The sequence below is a fragment of the Nerophis ophidion genome, linkage group LG13 (genome assembly GCF_033978795.1).
Source record: "Nerophis ophidion isolate RoL-2023_Sa linkage group LG13, RoL_Noph_v1.0, whole genome shotgun sequence".
Taxonomy (NCBI): Eukaryota; Metazoa; Chordata; class Actinopteri; order Syngnathiformes; family Syngnathidae; genus Nerophis; species Nerophis ophidion.
The window spans coordinates 10,379,501-10,390,843 of NC_084623.1; the positions used below are offsets into that span (position 1 = coordinate 10,379,501).

General features: G+C 38.7%; 1 protein-coding gene across 1 annotated transcript in view; it reads right to left on the bottom strand.

Moving 5' to 3' along the window:
* Nucleotides 1–7,968, bottom strand: part of usp37 (ubiquitin specific peptidase 37) — a 38,881-nt gene extending 30,913 nt beyond the window's left edge. The window contains exon 1 of the mRNA XM_061918368.1: nucleotides 7,793–7,968. The gene's annotated coding sequence lies outside the window, so the exon portion shown is untranslated. The remainder of the gene's footprint in view (nucleotides 1–7,792) is intronic.
* Nucleotides 7,969–11,343: the final 3,375 nt, after the last annotated feature.

The following is an 11,343-nucleotide window of genomic DNA, read 5'->3' on the forward strand; positions in this document are numbered from 1 at the left end:
GATACTGCGAAAGTTCAATCCACAGTGGCTTCTTATCTTCTGGTACCTGCTGATCTGTATTTGGGATCTGCATAAATCCTGAAAATGGCGCATGTCTGTCTTCGTAGTCGATGAGCTTCTTCTTTTTCTCTATCTTCTTGTTATTGGACATTCATCCTCCGCTGTTGCAATTTCTGATATAAAGTAGTGTAAAGTCCTTACTTATATCCGTCAGTAAACTCACCATGAAAGCGCTAAAACATACCAGTGTAGTAAGTTTACATTATTCACCCAAGGAATTTTAGTTATTAGAGTTCCGGTCGGACGTTTTTTAACGGGACACATTTCCGTTGTTTCCGGATGAGAAGATGCTGCTCCCTTATTGATTGAACTAAAGTCTGAATGTCATTAAACCGGTTAGCTTCATTTTTTGACACTTCTTCCACAAAAGATGACGGGAGAAGACACTGCCGAAGGTGAGCCACGTAAATAAGACGGCCCACAAAACGGCGCATCCAAAAGCGACTGTCAGAAAGCGGTTTGAAGATGATCTGAAAAACAATCTATGAAACATTTTGATCAAATAACCACCATTACATGTTATGAAGACCACAAGGAAGCGTTTTACATTTAGAAAAAAAAAAAATAATATTGTGACTCCTTTAATGTGCCCTATAATCCGGTGCGCTCTATGGGCCAGAAAATACGGTAATGTATATTTTACGGTAAAATTCTGGCGACTGAGTTGCCAGTTTTTTGTAAACCGTAAAAATCAAAACATTTTGTGCAACTTATGTCCAATTTTTTTGAATGCATTGGAAATTGTGTAATATTTTCATGAGGCGAATCGTTATTCTGTACATTTATAATCAGAAATGAATCACTGTTATACACGGCGTTTCGAGGGGAAGCCATATCTGAGACGTGTCTCTCAATAATGTACAATATTTACATTTTATTTTATTTTACACACATACCTATTTTGGTATATTCTGGTCTAGGGCAGAACCAATTCAATTCATTAATTTGCACCAAACGTCATTCAGAACCGGTACAAGGTAGTAGCAGTGTCTTTAAAAAAAATAAAGTGTAGTGAGTTTACATTATTCACCCAAAGAACTTTAGTTATTAGAGAGTTCCGGTCGGACGATTTTCACGGGACACATTTTTGGCCTTTATTTTACACACATACATATTTATTTGAACATCACTAAGCGACATGCACCTGGGAATAGGTTGATTGGCAACACTAAATTGGCCCTAGTGTGTGAATGTGAGTGTGAATGTTGTCTGTCTATCTGTGTTGGCCCTGCGATGAGGTGGCGACTTGTGCAGGGTGTACCCCGCCTTCCGCCGGATTGTAGCTGAGATAGGCACCAGTGCCCCCCGCGACCCCGAAGGGAATAAGCAGCAGAAAATGAATGGATGGATGGCCCTCAACACCACTGGTCACGGGCATTGATTGATTGAAACTTATTAGTAGATTGCACAGTACAGTAAAAAATTCCGTACAATTGACCACTAAATGGTAACACCCAAATAAGTTTTTCAACTTGTTTAAGTCGGAGTCCACGTTAATCAATACATGGTATAAATATACATATTCTATCAGCATAATACAGTCATCAATACAGTTAATCATCAGAGTATATACATTGAATTATTTACATAATTTACAATGCAGGGGTGGGATAACTATCTATCTCATTAGAACAGAATAGGATCGACTTTGTTGTCATTATATTTGCATATAACGCGATTAAGGACTCCAGCTTAAGGTGCAGTAGTGCAGTGGTTCTCAACCTTTTTTAGTTGTGTACCCCCTGTAACAAAAACATTTATTCAAGTACCCCCTAACCAGAGTGAATCATTTTTGTTTGAAAAAAAAGAGATAAAGAAGTAAAATACAGCACTACGTCATCAGTTTCTGATTTATTAAATTGTATAACATTTTTTTTTTTTAATTCAAGTACCCCCCTAATCAGAGCAAAGCATTTTTGTTTGAAAAAAAGAGATAAAGAAGTAAAATACAGCACTATGTCATCAGTTATTAAATTGTATAACAGTGCAAAATATTGCTCATTTGTAGTGGTCTTTCTTGAACTATTTGGAAAAATATATATAAAAATAACTAAAAACTTGCTGAAAAATAAACAAGTGATTCAATTATAAATAAAGATTTCTACACATAGAAGTAATTATCAACTTAAAGTACCTTCTTTGGGGATTGCAATAGAGATCCATCTGGATTCATGAACATAATTCTAAACATTTCTTCACAAAAAAAAAATCTTTGACATCAATATTTATGGAACTTGTCCACAAAAAAATCTAGCTGTCAACACTAAATATTGCATTGTTGCATTTCTTTTAACAGTTTATGAACTTACATTCATATTTTGTTGATGTATAATTGAATAAATATATTTATAAAGGATTTTTGAATTATTGCTATTTTAGAATATTTTTAAAAAATCTCACGTACCCCTTGGCATACCTAAAAGTATCTCCAGGGGTACGCGTACCCCCATTTGAGAACCACTGCAGTAGTGGGAACAAATAAGGGGTAAATATAAATAACACAAGAGGTAATAAAGGAAAAATCCTGTACAATATACAAAAGACTACAGAAATACAAAATACTGTACAATAATACAAAATACCGTACAATAATCATTAATTTGCACCAAACGTCATTCAGAACCAGTATAAGGAAGTTGAATTATCTTTAAAAACTTTTTAGCAACACTTTTACAATTTAATTCAGGTGTAACTTCAAACAATTGGCAAACACAACATTTCAATGGAAATTAAATGATAAATAAATAAATTGGTTGTACTTGTATAGCGCTTTTCTACCTTCAAGGTACTCAAAGCGCTTTGACATTACTTCCACATTTACCCATTCACACACACATTCAAACACTGATGGAGGGAGTTGCCATGCAAGGCGCCAACCAGCACCCATCAGGAGCAAGGGTGAAGTGTCTTGCTCAGGACACAACGGACGTGACGAGGTTGGTACTAGGTGGGAATTGAACCAGGGACCCTCGGGTTGCGCACGGCCACTCGCCCACAGCGCCTAATACAATTGTCACAACAAACCACTTATCATAATACAAAATAGCCAGATATAAACGCATACACGCACTTTTGAAAAAGCAAAAAACAACAATATTTATAAAAATTTTTCTAATGTAACATTATGTTTTCTGTGTAAAATAATGTAAAGTATGTATTATTTTTGCCATCTTATTAGCCTGGTGCCCAGTACGAACGCCGCAGCAAAAGTGTAGTGAGTTTACATTATTCACCCAAGGAACTTTAGTTATTAGGGAGTTCCGGTCGGACGGTTTTTCACGGGACACATTTCTGGCCTTGTTATTTCCGGATGAGGAGACGCTGCTTCGATATTGATTGAAGTAAAGTCTGAATGTCGTTAAACCATTCGCTCCCTCTTTTGACACTTCTTCCACTCCCGTCCTTGCACGCTACACCGCTACAACAAAGATGACGGGGAGAAGACGCTGCCAAAGGTGAGCCACGTAAATAAGACCGGAAGTGACTGTCAGAAAGTGACTTGAAGATGATCTGTAAAACATAATCTATGCAATACTTTGACCAAAGAACCACCATTACATTTTATGTAGACTAGTGTTTTTCAACCTTTTTTGAGCCTAGACACATTTTTTTCATTCAAAGAATCCTGAGGCACACCACTAGCAGAAAACATTAAAAAATGATATTGACAGTAAAAATGTGTTCTTGCAATTGTCGGATATACATTTAAACCATAACCAAGCAGGCATCACTATAGCTGGTCTCAAAGTAGGAGTATTGTCACGACCTGTCACATCCCGCCGACACTTATTTTGAGTTTTTTGATGTTTTCCTGTGTGTAGTGTTTTAGTCATTGTCTTGCGCTCCAATTTTGTTGTTTTTTTCCCTGTTTTGTTGGTATTTTCCTGTTGCAATTTCATGTCTTCCTTGTGCACTATTCCCCGTACCCGCTTTGTTTTCGCAATCCAGACTATTTAAATTGTGCGGACACATTGTTGATTTACACGTCATGCACGGGTGCACTTTGCGGACGCCGTCTCTGCTCCATACGCTGTAAGTCTTTGCTGTCGTCCAGCATTTTGTGTTTTGTTTACTTTGCAGCCAGTTCAGTTTTAGCTTCGTTTTGCATAGCCATGCCTTAACTTCAATGCCTTTTTCTGTGGTATAGTTTGGTTGGTCGAGTGGCCGTGCCAGCAACTTGAGGGTTTCAGGTTCAATCCCTGCTACCGCCATCCTAGTCACTATCGTTATGTCCTTGGGCAAGACACTTTACCCACCTGCTCCAGTGCCACCCACACTGGTTTAAATATTATTTAGATCAGTGGTTCTCAAATGGGGGTACTTGAAGGTATGCCAAGGGGTACGTGAGATTTTTCAAAACTATTCTAAAAATAGCAACAATTCAAAAATCCTTTATGAATATATTTATTGAATAATACTTCAACAACATATGAATATAAGTTTATAAACTGTGAAAAAAATACAACAATGCAATATTCAGTGTTGACAGCTAGATTTTTTGTGGACATGTTCCATAAATATTGATGTTAAAGATTTCTTTTTTTGTGAAGAAATGTTTAGAATTAAATTCATGAAACCAGATGGATCTCTATTACAATCCCCAAAGAGGGCACCTTAGGTTGATGATTACTTCTATGTGAAGAAATATTTATTTATAATTGAATCACTTGTTTATTTTTCAACAAGTTTTTAATTATTTTTATATATTTTTTACCAAATAGTTTAAGAAGGACCACTACAAATGAGCAAAATTGTGCACTGTTATACAATTTAATAAATCAGAAACTGATGCATAGTGCTGTATTTTACTTCTTTAACTCTTTTTTTCAACCAAAAATGATTTGCTCTGCTTAGGGGGTACTTGAATTAAAAAAATGTTCACAGGGGGTAGATCACTGAAAAAAGGTTGAGAACCACTGACTTAGATATTGGGTTTTACTATTTAAAGCATTTTGAGTCACTAGAGCAGGGGTCGGGAACCTTTTTGGCTGAAAGAGCCAAGAATCCAAGTATTTTAAAATGTATTTCCGTAAGAGCCATATAATTTTTTTTTCAACACTGAACACACCTAAATGCATGCATTTTTAAGTAAGACCAACATTACTAGAGTATAATAGGTCTCTTATTCTTTGTAATAACATTGATATTCTGAAGCTAACTGTGGAGGGGGCGTGGCCTGCGGGCCTGCAGCGAAGCGGGGTGTGCCAGGACCGGCCTCTAAATCAGCGACAGGTGCGTAGACAACCCACCTGGGCCTTGTTATCCAATCACCTGTCGCTCTGTTGTAAGCAGCAGCCAGGAGGAGAGACAGGGTTGGAGCTGGAGCCAGAGTGCGAGCGAGAACGAAAGAGAAAAAGACACTTGCTGGAAAGCAACTGAGATACTTATTGAAAAATAAAAAAATATCGTAACCCTGGAACAGGCTTTCATGTCGGTGCTTGGTGGTCTGAAGAACCACCAGGAGGGCAAGCCCTAAAAAAAATAATAATAAATAAAGTGCGGTAGAAAAAAGGATGGATGGATTCAAATGCATGAGCATGTTTAATATTTTGAACGTTATTTTTAACACTTTGATTACAAGTGGAATTAGTCATTACTTATCGTGTTAAGCATGGTTAGCTCAGATTTATCCGAGAGCCAGATGCAGTCATCAAAAGAGCCACAACTGGCTCTAGAGCAGGGGTGCCCATTACGTCGATCGCGAGCTACCAGTCGACCGCGGGGGGTGTGTCAGTCGATCTCCAGCCAGGCTTTTAAAAAAATAGACCTAAAAATTAGTGATCATCAATCTTCACCAAGACGTCACTTAAATGACATTCACGGTACCGGAGGGTCTTGTGAGATGACGCTGGCTGCTGCAAGATCATTATCATTAAAAATGACCGAGAGGAAGGCGAGAAACACTTTTTATTTCAACAGACTCTCGCGCCGTACCTTCCGTCAAAACTCTAAAGGCCGACTTCACATTTCCTATCTTCACAATAAAAGCCCTGCTTCATGCTGCCTGCGCTAACTAAATACAGAGTCTCGGAAAACTGGCGTGCACAAGCGATCCCTCAGAAAGCAGGCGTGCACATCACTTGTGCACGCCAGCTTTCCGAGACTCTTATTTTGTTAGCGCAGGCAGCATGAAGCAGGGCTTTTATTGTGAAGATAGGAAATTTGCAGTCGGCCTTTAGAGCTTTGATGGAAGGGACGGCGCGAAAGTCTGTTGAAATAAAAAGTGTTTCTCGCCTTCCTCTCTGTCATTTTTTCATAATAATGAACTGGCAGCAGCCAGCGTCATCTCACAAGACCCTCGGGTGCCGTGAATGTCAATCAAGCAAGCTACGGAATTTGCCGCCAATGTTTTTCTTGTAAAGTGTATGGAAGCTGGATGAATTAGATGCCAAAAACCAACCACTTTCATGTGGTATTGTACAGAAAGGACAACTTTTTTTCTCCTCCATTTGAAAATGTGGGCGTTATCATCATTACTGTCTGATTCCAATCAATGCAAGTCATCAGAATCAGGTAATACACCAACTTATATTCTTGTCTTCGTGAAAGAAAGACATCTATATGTGTTGCACATGCTTGTATTATCATTAAACACATTTAACTTGTTTACAAAAATGTCTCTTTCATAAATAAATAAATATAAATGATATATATAAATGAGTGCGTCTGCCTCACAATACGAAGGTCCTGCAGTCCTGGGTTCAAATCAAGGCTCGGGATCTTTCTGTGTGGAGTTTGCATGTTCTCCCCGTGAATGCGTGGGTTCCCTCCGGGTACTCCGGCTTCCTCCCACTTCCAAAGACATGCACCTGGGGATAAGTTGATTGGCAACACTAAATTGGCCCTAGTGTGTGAATGTGAGTCTGAATGTTGTCTGTCTATCTGTGTTGGCCCTGCGATGAGGTGGCGACTTGTCCAGGGTGTACCCCGCCTTCCGCCTGATTGTAGCTGAGATAGGCGCCAGCGCCCCCCGCGACCCCAAAAGGGAATAACCGGTAGAAAATGGATGGATGGATATATAAATGAGGTAGATCCCCTCGAGTTGGTCAATTGAAAAGTAGCTCGCCGGCAGAAAAAGTGTGGGCACCCCTGCTCTAGAGCCATAGGTTCCCTACCCCTGCACTAGAGAAAAAGCGCTATATAAATATAATAAGAAGAAAGAAGTTTTCTTTAAAAAGTTTTTTAGCAACACTTTTACAATTTAATTCATGTGTAACTTCAAACAATTGGCAAACACAACATTTCAATGAAAACTGTAACTAATACAATTGTCACAACAAACCACTTATCATAATACAAAATAGCCAGACATACACGCACTTTTGAAAAAGCAAAAAAAAAACATTTATAGCATTTATTTTTAATGTAACATTATGTTTTCTGTGTAAAATAATGTAAAGTATGTATTATTGTTGCCATCTTACTAGCCTGGTGACCAGTACGACCGCCGCAATAATAAGGGAAAAGAAGACTCTTCGAGCATTGCTTTAAATGGTGGAGTAATATGAAAGGCGGTCCCAATTCGCTTAAAAACTATTAATTGGAGGCGGGTGGGCTTAATATTGGTGGTAAGCACATGTTACATCGGCGGTAACGTCCTCTCCACCTCGCGTACGCTGAATGGAGGCAGGAGGCCGACGTTAGCATGTCGGCTAGTAGGCTACTGGCTAATTTGCCCGCTTGCAACACACTGCTGATGAAAACACCGCCGCGGCTTCAAATAGTTGTTTACCTGCCGTCGGCCTGCGCTCGTCTCCGAATCCTCGCATGAAAAATGTCGTTTCGGAGCGTCCTCCGGTGGTCCAAAGTTTGTTTTAGCCGGCGTTCACCTGCAGCTTCTCCTGTTGACAGAGGACTCGCGCGCACTACGCCTCCCGATGATGGCGGGAACGTGAAAAATTTACCGCGGAAGTGACGTCAGGGACGGGCTCCGCGCCGATACACTCGCGATATTTCCGGGGGGAACTTTGCTCTGATGAGAAAAATAACAGAAAAATCCTGCAGCTTATTCCAAAATGATTGAATGAATGAATGAATGAATGGTTTATTTTGAGCCATGCAAACCAAACAAGAGAATGACATAAAATACAAAAGAAATATATAAATATGTTTTTACACCTACATTGAAAACATTACATGTGACTAATCTTTTGTAGATGTCAAGATTGGCTCAAAAGGGAGTGGGAAGAAGTAAACGTATTAGGTCCCACCCCTATACATATACAATATATATTTACAATATATAATAAAATAATATATGTGATATAATTCAGTTCAGTGGTCGCTGCGTAGATGCTATATAGTATCTATATATATCCATCCATCCATCCATCCATCCATCCATCTTCTTCCGCTTATCAGAGGTCGGGTCGCGGGGGCAGCAGCCTAAGCAGGGAAGCCCAGACTTCCCTCTCCCCAGCCACTTCGTCTAGCTCTTCCCGGGGGATCCCGAGTCGTTCCCAGGCCAACCGGGAGACATAGTCTTCCCAACGTGTCCTGGGTCTTCCCCGTGGCCTCCTACCGGTTGGACGTGCCCTAAACACCGTTTGTGTGGCATCCTGACTAGATGCCCGAACCACCTCATCTGGCTCCTCTCGATGTGAAGGAGCAGCGGCTTTACTTTGAGTTCCTCCCGGATGACAGAGCTTCTCACCCTATCTCTAAGGGAGAGCCCCGCCACACGGCGGAGGAAACTCATTTCGGCCGCTTGTACCCGTGATCTTTTCCTTTCGGTCATTACCCAAAACTCATGACCATAGGTGTGGATGGGAACGTAGATCGACCGGTAAATTGAGAGCTTTGCCTTCCGGCTCAGCTCCTTCTTCACCACAACGGATCGGTACAACGTCCGCATTACTGAAGACGCCGCACCGATCCGCCTGTCAATCTCACGATCCACTCTTCCCCCACTCGTGAACAAGACTCCTGGGTACTTGAACTCCTCCACTTGTATATATATACATATATATATATATGTATATATATATGTGTGTATATATATACATACACACATAATCACATACATACACAAATGCATATACCCAAAATACACATATATCCATCATATACACACACACACACACACACACACACACACACACACACACACACACACACACACACACACACACACACCTATATAAATACTATATATATATAATAGTATATATAATATACACTTTTGTCTAAACATTATTAACAGTTTATGGTGCCTATGGGAACAAGCTTTCATTTTGACTGTGATATTAGTGGTTAAAAGTGGATCTGTGGCTGTGGAGCTACTGCCCCTGATCAACAGGACCTGAGGACCACTCTTGCTATGTGTCCTATGCTGTGCATCAAAAGAGACGAGGGGAGCCCCCTGCCAGAGGAGTTATCCACGAACATAAGATCCCCCACTCGCCTGCCCTGTACTCCAGATAGTGTACCCAAATCCCTTTTCTTAGTTTCCATCGGCACCAATTCTTTAGTCAGAATTCATATTTGTTTTTACATTTGCAGAATATTAGTATTACTCAAACTGCATATAGGATTGTTTGCACACACACACACACACACACACACACACACACACACACACACACACACACACACACACACACACACACACACACACACTCAAACAATTAAATGTATTCCTCTTATTGATACTAATTCATATAGTTTAACTAGTTGGGTGATGTCATAGAAGTAATAATAATAATAATGATAATATCAACAATGACTAAACAATAATAATAACGATAATTAACGATTGAGTGTCTGTTTCCCATGTCAGTGGTTTCTCAACCTTTTTTCAGTGATGTACCCTCTGTGAACATGTTTTTAATTTAAATACCCCTTAATCAGAGCAAATCATTTTTGGTTGAAAAAAAGAGATAAAGAAGTAAAATACAGCACTATGTCATCAGTTTCTGATTTATTAAATTGTATAACAGTGCAAAATATTGCTCATTTGTAGTGGTCTTTATTGAACTATTTGGAAAAAAAGATATAAAAATAACTAAAAAACTTGTTGAAAAACAAACAAGTGATTCAATTATAGATGCAGATTTCTACACATAGAAGTAATCATCAACTAAAAGTGCCCTCTTTGGGGATTGTAATAGAGATCCATCTGGATTCATCAACTTCATTCTAAACATTTCTTCACAAAAAAAGAAATCTTTAACATCAATATTTATGGAACATGTCCACAAAAAATTTAGCTGTCAACACTGAATATTGCATTGTTGCATTTCTTTTCACAGTTTATGAACTTACATTCATATTTTGTTGAAGTATTATTCAATAAGTATATATTTATAAAGGAATTTTGAATTGTTGCTATTTTTAGAATATTTAAAAAAAATCTCACGTACCCCTTGGCATACCTTCAAGTACCCCCAGGGGTACGCGTACCCCCATTGAAGAACCACTGTCCTATGTAATTGCCCTCTGGAATAATGTTGTAAATGACATCTGTTGGGTCAAAACGTGGTACCCTTCCCTACAGGTATTTACTTTAAAATCATTCATCGTTATTACCCTGTAAAGACTATGATGGTTAGATACAAGATGGACATTGATGTTACCTGCACCTTTTGTAACATGCATCCAGAGACTGTTAACCACTTGTTTTGGACTTGTGAAAACACTCGATCACTATGGCAGGGCATTTGTCGCTTCATCCTGGACAATAGACTGTATTTATGTTATTCACATGTGAATAATTCCGCATAATTGACTGTATTTATGTTATTCAAATGTGAATAATGCCGTGTAATAGACTGTATTTATGTTATTCACATGTGAATAATTCTGCATAATAGACTGTATTTATGTTATTCACATGTAAATAATGCTGTATAATAGACTGTACTTATGTTATTCACGTGTGAATAATGCTGTATAATAGACTGTATTTATGTTATTCACATGTGAATAATTCCGCATAATAGACTGTATTTATGTTATTTACATGTAATTAATGCTGTATAATAGACTGCATTTATGTTATTCACATGTAAATAATGCTGTATAATAGACTGTATATATGTTATTCACATGTGAATAATGCCGTATCATAGACTGTATTTGTTATTCATATGGGAATATTGCTGTATAATAGACTGTATTTATGTTATTCACATGTGAATAATGCCATATAATAGACTGTATTTGTTATTCACATGTGAATATTGCTGTATAATAGACTGTGTTTATGTTATTCACATGTGAATAATGCTGTATAATAGACTCGTCAGGCATCTATTTGTGGTGGTGTGGTCGGGCGGCTGGGGT